The 10569-nt window shown below is 38.7% G+C and overlaps 1 non-coding gene across 1 annotated transcript; it reads left to right on the top strand.

Moving 5' to 3' along the window:
• Nucleotides 1-397: 397 nt before the first annotated feature.
• LOC111907951 (small nucleolar RNA R71) lies at nt 398-504 on the top strand. Its single transcript, XR_002855719.1, has one exon. It is a non-coding gene; the product is annotated as a small nucleolar RNA R71 (small nucleolar RNA).
• The last annotated feature ends 10065 nt before the right edge of the window (nt 505-10569 follow it).

Below are 10569 nucleotides of genomic sequence, written 5' to 3'. Positions count from 1 at the left end.
CTCCAATCTTCATCATAGCGGTCTCTACTTTTGTAGTAAACTTGAGCCTTCCTATTCCCATTTTCATCTAGATGGTAATCTTTCATCAGATGTGGACCATTGCAATTCTCACAACCCACATGTATTGCATGTAAGGTTTGGCCATTTTTGTCATTCTTCTATCCATGCTACTTAACATTTTCAATATCATCTCCATGTCTTCCGAAGCACCATTCTCAATCCCCTAGCTCCATCATTACCAGGGTTATGATAGTCCCGTGAATGATTTGAGAATCTTTCGATTAGTTCTTTAATTTCAGCAAGATTCTTCTTCGCTAAAGGACCTTGAGAATCAAGGAGTTTCCTCATCGTGATGTTCACCCCATCGTAGAAGATCGAGTCTTCATGTTGCTCGTTTAGATCATTTTGAGGACAAATTCTTATTGACCCATTATATCACTCCCAAGCCTCATATAAAGACTCTTCCACTTGTTTCTCAAAGTTAGCTATGACCTTATTGAGTTTAAAAACTTTTGATGGTGGGCAAAATTATTGGAGGAGTTCTTCACACATCCATACCCAAGTGGTGATTGAACATGGTGAAAGTGCCTTCAACCAAACCTTAGATGCTCCTTTAAAAGTAACTAGAAGCATTCTTAACAAGACAGTCTCTTGAGGTACATTAGGAATGTTGAAATAGTCGGCTATATCATTGACATCATCGAGGTGCTTGTATGCATATTGATGGTCTTTTTCGGAAAATGGAATATCCTTTAGCATGGAAAGAATATTTCCCTTAAGCTTGAAGGTAGTAGTATAGGGTATTGCGGGTTTCACAAGTCATGGACCGGTTTCCTCTCGTATTCTTTTCTAGTATGCCTCCATCTTTATATCATCAATGTCTGTCATGATGCCTTTTGGCTCGCTTTCGGGTTCACTACTTTTGCATGTTCCTGTTTTAGGCTCGTAACCAACTTCCTTTTTGTTAGGAGTTCTCTCAGATCTTTCAAATATGCTCCCATTTTTCAGAATGTTGCTTGATCCTCCGATGTTATTGTCCTTCTTTTCATGAAAAGTTGACTCTAGATCCTCAAGTGGTGATGTCAATGGTGTATGATCCACGGGTCATATACTACTACAACGAAAACAAAAATAAACATGTAAAAATGAACAAAAACTAATTAAAAATTCCTAATGAACGATTATCATGACGTGGTGATAAGTGTCACCTTGTGGTGAAGTAGATAAACTAAATAGAAAGAAAAAACGAAAGAAACTCTTAAATATCTGAGTTCACGTCGTGAGCTTTAAGAGCTTACATCGTGACTTCAGAAATTCATTAAAAAAAAAAAAAAAAAAACTAATGCTAAAAATTAACTTTTTGCAGGTTTTACCCCACATAAATGATCGATTAACTTAAAGTAATTAAATTCAGAACTAAAATAGTCATTCCCCGCCAACGGCACTAAAAACTTGATGTTTACATACTTATTATACCTACTAGTTTTACCAACTATCTAACTAACTATTAACACTAAGGTAATCGACCTACTCGGAAATAATATAGCACAAATAGTCGAGTATCGAACTAATGGATCGGATTTAATTTACTAACCTAACTACTAACAAATTAATCTAAAAACAAGCAAAAGCTAAAAAGGATTTTATCTGATCTCAAGTTTAGACAAACTTAAATACTTAACTAATGGTTGTAATAGATACACTAAAAACACTTCCGTTTAGTTCGAATTCACCTTTCCCTATGGTTAGTTGCTATTTATGGATTATTAAAGTTGCTCACCAAAATTATTATGTAATTAGCAATTCAAGTCCAAATTTATTAATATTTTCATAAATTCATGAACTACCATGTATGGTCATACACAAGCATTCATAGAATTAGTTATTAATTATAGATGGACTATGTAATATTTATCTAAGTATACACAATTATGGTTACAATTATGCTCTCCAACATAGCCAAATGTGTTACTTTTATTACTTAGACTAGATATGGTCACTCCTAGTTCTAGTAATTTAATGGTCACTAAATCACTAGATAATCAAGTTCAAGTAATTTAATGGTCATTAAGCTACACATAACTTGAATTTAAGCAACAAGGTCACAAACTATAACATGCTAGGTAATAATCAAACACATGCTCAAAACCAACTTATAAAACCCATAAATTAATAAACTAAGCCATAGAGTCAAAGTTTCATCTAGCTAAACAAAAGCAAATAAGTCCAACTACTCATGGATGAAACCAAAAACATAAGTTCAAAATTAATTAACAGGATTAAATTAAATCAAGACGATGTGATGACTTGTTCTTCAATTTCTTAATCTTCAAACAATTTCTCCTTCAAAGGTATGATTTATGCACTTCTCTGACATCTAAAATCGGATATCTTAGCTTATCTCTCCTCCCAAAAGATCATCTTTCAATAATGCAAAAGGCTATTTATATTTTTGCAAAAGAAGTGGCTCACGACGTGAAATAGGGTCTCACGTGATGACCATGGTAAAAATCGGTATCGGTCAAGGATTCTGACTTCCCACGTAATAATCTTCTAGAATACCCTCTTCACATCATGGCCTTGAGTGGCCTTGTCGTGATATTGGTTTTTCGCAGGAATTTTCTTTTTTTAAGCTTCAATCCTCTAAACTTCCAATCGTTGTCACTTCTGGTCCATATTCTTCAAGAGTGTTCCATTTGGCTGCAAAATACAATTTAATTCAATAAGTACATCTCTTTGCAACTAACCAAAATATTACTCAAAATGTATTAAAATATTGCCTAAAAATACGTATAAATATTACAATATTAGTTAGTAATGGGTTCTGGGAGAGTAAATAATAATAATAATGGAATCAGTGATGTTGTAGCTGAGCGATGCTTCTGTATACAGAGAGGGGTAAAAGATCATAAGCCGATGAAGTTGGTGGAGAGAAGGAGGTAAAGTAAGGCAGGGGAAATGTCACATTGACCGGTCTTAGAATGAAGAAAAGAGGTTTGGACCGAACAAGAAAAGGAAATAGGTGATTTGAAATCGGAGAGAGAACGATCGAGAGACGAAAAGGAGGCGGTGTAGTCAAAGGCGGTGAAGAGGAAGTGATAAGAGGCAGGTAGCAAAAGTCTAGTTTGATGAAGGCTTCACCCTTCATCGAGTTTGATGAAGGCTTCAAGGCTTCGTCGAGTTTGGTAGAGTAATGTTATTCGGGGGATAGAAATGGTGGAGGACACCGTCTTAGGAGTAGGAAGTTGTGGAGGTGGTGGGAAGGACGTGTATCAGTTATAATGGAAGAGGGAATGAAAAAACGACATGTATCAATTACAATGCAGATAAATGTTAGGGACCAAATTGTGAATATGAGAAACTGCTGTGGCAAATATCGGTACCATTGAAAATATGAAAAGTTGTGGACCAAATCTGCCAAAACCTTTGCAACTTTACTGTAGCTAAGGTAGGAGAATTTTAATATATATATATATATATATATATATATATATATATATATATATATATATATATATATATATATATATATATATATATATTATAATAATAATAATAATAATAATAATAATAATAACAACAATCTTGTTTTAGAAAAAAAAAAATCTTCGTTAGGTAGGTCATCTAAATCATTTAGTAATCGTTGAGTGATTATCAATGTTTTAAAACCCGGGTTTTTAATTGTCCCGATGTGATGACCGGTTCACGGATCAACCGGTTGAACCGTCGGGTCATCCCTGTTTATGGTCTTTCTCTATTTTTATATATATTTACTTTCCTACATACTGCATAAACATATAAAACCAATAATTTGATGTCCACAAAGTTGAAACATTGAAAAACATTGAAGAAACTGCAAACGACTCGTCGTTTTGGCATTCACTACTTGTATCTAACTATCCAATCCTTATTAAAATGGGTCAATCCAGTTTTAATCGATTCAACATAAGTGGTCGAACTACGGTTTAGGGGAAACACGGTCGGTTCGATCCGGTCCGTATTTTTATAGAAAACCGCTCTCAATTGACCCTTCTTCTACCCCGGGTCACGGTCCAACCGGTTGAACCGAGCGCGTCGACCTAGATTTTAAAACATTTATTGATGATCGATGGAAAAGTATTATATTAATCATCTTGTTAGGATTGTTTATATGTAGGAAATGCTAATTTGATTGGAATTGTTAGATCCAAAACTTGCTATGTAATTTGGTCTTGTCTCTAGCTCCTTGCTATAGAGAGTTTTAATGAAGTTTGTAGTGTTAAAAAAAATGATGTTTTTGTTCTGGGCCTTAATTTTAATGCTCATGTTACACTCCCAAACTCAATATTCATATAAAAAATGACGAGTTTATACTAATTCGGTTCATTGCTAAATAATTATGTTAATATTATTCTTTAAAAAGAAAATAACGCTTTAACAATTAATTTTTTTTTTTCAGAAAAAGATTAACTTTGCGATTTGATCTTTAAAGCATAGTCGATTTACTTTTTATTCTTGGACGATTTACGTTTAGTTGTCTACATTGGCTATGTCAAAATCGCCTCTTGCTAGGTGTGGTCGTTGCTAAATGAGGAACTTTTAAGGAAAAGAAATACGCTATTGTCCTCATATTTTGCTTTTAATATCACGATTTTGTTTTCATATTTAACTTTCATTATTGGAAATAAGGTATTTCCTTTTTAATGAATTACAGCCAGTTTGATTTATTCTATTTGTTAATATTTCTCTAAAGATATTTATTTTTGATTTGGGCTGATTTTTTCATAAATTAATTTCTTTTCATTCACTGTAAATGTAACGAATATACAATTATACTCTCATAGATAAATCCTATATTTGGAAACTCTTTACGGCATATTACTCTAAACACACACGCACGAAAGGAACCCTCTTCCTCCTTCGGTGTTGTTTCTTCAGCTGACGCTTCATCTGGTTAATGGGGTGTGGGGAGTTTTGTGTCAATTTGATCTATCATTTCCATTATGAATTTCGTATTTGTAGGCAAACTCACTTTCGATTTCTCACGGGTTTCTTGTTTCCATTCACAAGTATAATTTGTATTGTAAATAATGAAATCGTTTACAAAATTAGGTGGTTGATGCATAGATTTTGGTGTACAAAAAATCAACCGATCTTAGCTAGCTATTTGTTGGTGGGAATTCGTGGGATACGAATGAAGAAAGCCTACATCAATATTTTAGTAGGGGCCATCAGGTTTCTGAACCAATGATTATATAAGATCGAACAATTTGAAACGTCCCAAAAATACAGTCCAAAATTTTCATTTTTAAATCATTATTATAACCAAAAAATCATCACCATAATAGAAAATCATAAAACATGTATTTCAAAACATAATATCATCTGTCAATATCTCAAAATCTCATATCAAATATCAGAGTAATCTCCCAGACTAGAAAGACTGTGGTGTGCGTCATGCGATCATCTCGAGCTCTTTCCTTTACTAGCTGAAGTACATGGAACCAAAACTGAAAACTGTAAGCACGAAGCTTAGTGAGCTCCCCAAACTACCACATATCATACACATAACATATAGCATAAACACATAACATCATCACACAACATACATCGGGCTTGCCCAGGCATCGGACCGATGCCCAGAACACATAACACATATCCTATAAACTAGCATACATCGGGCTTACCCCGGCATCGGACCGAAGCCCGGAACACATAACACATAACATGCATGAATCACAAAGATATCAAGCGTACGTAACTACTTCTCAGGACCGCCCCGGCATCGGACCGAAGTCCGGAAACATATAATCTGCATCGGGTAAACCCCGACATCAGACCGAAGTCCGACATACTATAAATACATAAATGGGCTGGCATTGGTGCCTTTCGGCCCGTTCCTACTGGAGGAAAACTCACCTCTCATTCTGGTTGCTGAAAACTTGTGTGAAGGTAAGTCTGACCGCTGCTCCAGCCACTCCCCGTCTATTATGACCAAAATAAGCACTTAGTTAAAAACTAAGAATCCTTCTAAGGGTAAAATGATTATTTTACCCCTTTGATCTAAGTTGGACTGTGACCTAGGCCCAATCCTTTCTAGTCCTTCCAACTCACTAAGGTCCATTAAAGTCCTCAAATGGCCCAATTTTCTAATTTGGGCCCAACTCCTCAAATGGGCTTTCCTAACAAGCCCAAACAAGTCCTTGGGTCCTTAACTGATTCCTAGAGGCCCATCATAGCCCAACATCTGCTAAGCCCTATAACATCCGGACTTCCATGTATATTATTTTACTTATTTATTTTGAGGTTTATTGATCCACTCGACGAGTTGGTGCTACAACTCGTCGAGTAGAGGCGGGTGTGGCCACATGTGTTTAATGATCTACTCGACGAGTTCAAGAGTCGACTCGTCAAGTAGGCGCTGTGAGTGGAAACCCTAAATCCTCAGGTTTCGGGCCTATTTAAAGGCACTTATAGCCTCATTTTCGGCTACGCTTCGCTGAGGAAAACCCTAATCGCCCTTTGAGCTTTCAGAGAGAAAGAGTGTGCTAACTTTGAGGATTTTGGTGTATCTTTGGAAGAGAGGAGAAGGTTTTCGAGCAAGGAGCAAGAGGAGGTTGTTAGATCTGTTGTTATTCATCCAAGAGATCCTGTTAAAGGTATAAATTTCGAACCTTTCTCATTTATTTGGGTAGATCTCAAGTTTTTGGAGATTAGGGCCTTTTCTATATATTATGGGGACTTTGAGGATTGTAAGTTCATGTTGAAGTTTGGACATCAGATCTGGACCTTGTGAGGTCCCTAAACTCCAAAGATCCTTGCTTTTTTCAGCCTTAGTGGACCACTTGAGTGAAAAACCCATATGAGAACATGTTCTTGGCATTTCATGCCCAAAGTGCCATGCATGAACGTAAAGCTTGTGACTTTATGTGATAAATGAGCCTTGAGAGTGTATATCTAGAGTTTGGAGAAGTTTTCTACCTTAAAATCGTTTGATTAGGAAACAGCCTAAATGGACTCGCCGAGTACAGGAGCCGACTCAACGAGTCGGTTAGGGTTTGTCCCGATGAGCTGTCAATACTGTTACTGGTCGAGTTAGGGGTTAACTCGAGGAGTTGAACCATCACAAGGACCTCTATGTAGCGACTAGACTCGACGAGTTACATGAGTGCACTCGGCGAGTCAGGTCAAACTGGGTCTGTTGACTCGAGTTGACTTATGTTGACTTTAGGGTTTGAGCAACAAAAGTAATGGAGATCATGGAGGGATAAAATGGTCTTTTACCCACTTCAAGAGCTAGAGAGAGAGTAAGAGAAACTTTTGGAGTATTTGGATAAGAGTGAGGTATTGATTAGAAATGCTTATGTAATGTGTTAGGCGGAGGCTAGTTCGGGAATTCCGAGTACGTGACTGTTACTTGCTAGTTTACGAGTTGAGTTTTCTTAATATACTTTACCTTGAGTGGTATTTATGTGTGACCAAAGGGGCTTTTGTGCTTACTTGAGTTATGCATTTTGTTTGTGTGATATATATTCTATGTTATGTGTTTCCGAGACCGGACCAAAGGGTCCAACAAGCTGTGAGACTTGAGGGTCCTCACTAAGACCGGACCAGAGGTTTCATTGAGCCATAGGACTGGATGGTCCCACTGAGACATATAGACTAGAGGGTCTCACAGAGTTATAGCCTCGAGTGGCTAATGTGTTGTATGTGGTTTTTGGGGGAACTCACTAAGCTTCGTGCTTACCGTTTTATGTGTTATTTGTTTCAGGTACTTCCAAGGACTGCATGAACGCACCGGTTTGATTGTACACACACACAACTGAGCTAGAGTTATATTTATTTTGGATCCTAGATTCGTGATAAACTATTTTTGAAAAATGTACTGATATTTGACACTTGAGGTTTTTGGAGAAAATGTGACATGTGTTTTTTTTGTGTTTGGAAAATAAAAATTTTCGTTTGAACATTTACATCGTTACAAGTTGGTATCAGAGCCTTGGTTTGAGGGATTTGGATGCACCTTCGGGTATGTCTGGACTCAAACTGAGGATTTGAGAAAGATTTTCAAGAGAAACATTTTTTCTAAAACAACTAAGAGTTTCTAAGAGAAAAACGAGAAGGAGCAGTGTGTACAATCAGCCAACGCTAGAACGGTGATTTCCCAAAATACCCTTACATTTTGTGTTATGAAATTTACATGAGATACTTTATGAGATATTATGCATGCTAGAGACTAGGCTAGGTATTTCATATATTAGGACTAGAGTGGCCTGATTTGTGGCTTAGCCTAGGGATTGTTGCTATCTGTGAATTGTCTTGAGTATGAGCTGAGTATAAGTATTTAGTAGAGATGAGATTATGAGGGGTCTACTGAAAGAGTATTCTGTGTTTGGTGAGACATAGAGTACTTGCAACTGAGATCCTAGGAGGAGGACATGGGGTGAATACAAATGTGGTGTGGAAGGTAGTATTGGGCCCGTACTACTAAAAGCACTGGATCAGTGAGCAGTCCAAGTAAGAGTCCATAGGATGCTAAGGAACAAGTAGGGACGAGTGATTGAGTCTGAGTATATTCAACCAAGTCTCTGATTATTTTGTGTTGTATTTCAGAGACATCATGGTGGGTATGCGCCAAAACCCTAAGAGCAGTGGAGTTAGCGATGATGAGATTCGCAGAATGATTCACAAGGAGGTGGCCGCAGCTATCCGAGAGGCCATCCTGGAGATGTTTGGGTCTATTAACATGACTTTGATAGAGACTTTTGATGAGCGATATGCTACTGGTACCGAGGCGGCTGTTGTCATAGCCAATGCAGTTTTCGCTGCTACCAAGCTACAGGGGGTGACTCGTTGCTATACCGGGAGTTCAGCAACACGAGGCCACCAGAGTTTGATTGGACTCAGGATCCGATTGCCACTATAAGATGGATCTATGATATCGAGGGGTGTTTTTACACTTGTTCCTGTTCCAAACATTTGAGGGTACGATTCGCGCTGAGCCAGCTTCGCTCGGGGGCGAAGGAATGGTGGAAGTTTGTGACAGCCAGTTACACTTCTGCAGAGCTCACTGCAATGACATGGGAGAGACGGAACGGTGGCCCATGAGTTTTTGTCCATCAAGTAGAGGACATAGTCAGTGACAGTGATTACGAGGATGTTCCATGAGTGGGCGATGTTCTGCCCTGAGCACGTGTCTACCGAGCAGACACGTATGCTCCGGTATTTGAGCATTATGAGGTGGGATATTCGAGAGTTCATGGCGAAATTGACTTATCGGTCATTTGTTGAGCTTCAGGAAAATACCCGAAAGAGGGAGATCGAGTTAGAGACTCAGACCAAGGAGGAGGCAGAGTCTTAGGGGAGGGATCGGCAACCGGCACAATCTCAGCCGGCAGCCAAGTGGGCAAAGCCCACTAATTCAGGATCCGAAGGCTAGAAGGGCCGCACTTGTGGGAAGTACAGCAAGAGTCACGAGGTGGTATGTCAAGCAAGTGTTTGCTACATGTCTGGCAAAGAGGGGCATATCGTGAGGGATTGCCCCAAGGGGTTTGCAGTTTGTTTTCACTACAACCAGACCGGCCATTGAAAGACCGAGTGCCCACAGCTGCTACAGGGATCTGCCCCTGCTGCTATACAAGCTACAAAGAGCCGGCCAGTGAAGGCCGACGTACCAAGGGTTTGCGGGAGAGCCTTTCAGCTGAGAGGAGAAGAGGTTCGCGCAGCAACTGATGTTATGGCCAGTATGTGTTCTTTTACTTATACTATTTCGAGTTATATTGGTAACATCTCAAATTTCAGAAGTATGATTTAAGGAATGAAAGTGAAATTTGAAGCAGGGACTCAACGACTAGGCTCGCTTACTCGCCGAGTCGGAGCGGGGTTGGGTCGCAAATTAAGTGACCAACTCTCCGATTCGAAAGTTGGGACTCGACGAGTTGGTGCTGAAAGGTGAAAACCGTAATCCCGGGGATTGTAACCTATATAAAGGGTGTTATGTCCCTTCCTCAGCGTCCATATAACCCTAGAGAGCCTGTAACCCTAGATTTCGTGTGAGCTTCCATCAATTGAGAGAAAATAGCTTAGGAGGAGGGAATCTTTGGAAAGGAACTTGAAGATCAAGAGGGTTGCTTCAAAGGAGAGGTGTAGATCCGAGATCTACTTCAGTTTGTGCTCATCTTGGAGGTAATAAGCGGTTATCTTCCCTCATTTGCATGTAGATCTATCTTTGTTATGAGATTTGGGGGTTTTATGGTTGTTTGAGATCTATTTCGGTTTGGGGCTTAGATTTGAGGTTGCCACTTCAGATCTAGTGTTGGGATGGTCCAAATGTCGTAAAGCATCAGTTATTGAGTAGTTGGTGAAGACCTTTTGTTTTAAAACCTAGCCCAAGAGTGTTTTGAGCCTAGATCTCCTTAGTCATACGTAAAGTATGTAACTTTACGTAAGGAATAAGCCTTAGAAGAGTGGATCTATAGTTTGGAGTCCCTGTATGACTCAAAAAGCTTCTGAATGTATGAAGGACTGAATAGAGTTGGCGAGTCCTTCGAGTGGACTCGGCAAGTAGTATGAAGATTTGGAGGCTCTCGA

This window comes from Lactuca sativa, chromosome 4, assembly GCF_002870075.4.
Source record: "Lactuca sativa cultivar Salinas chromosome 4, Lsat_Salinas_v11, whole genome shotgun sequence".
In the NCBI taxonomy this organism is placed as follows: Eukaryota; Viridiplantae; Streptophyta; class Magnoliopsida; order Asterales; family Asteraceae; genus Lactuca; species Lactuca sativa.
Note: the sequence above shows the minus strand (reverse complement) of the source record. Positions and strands in the feature narration are given on the sequence as shown.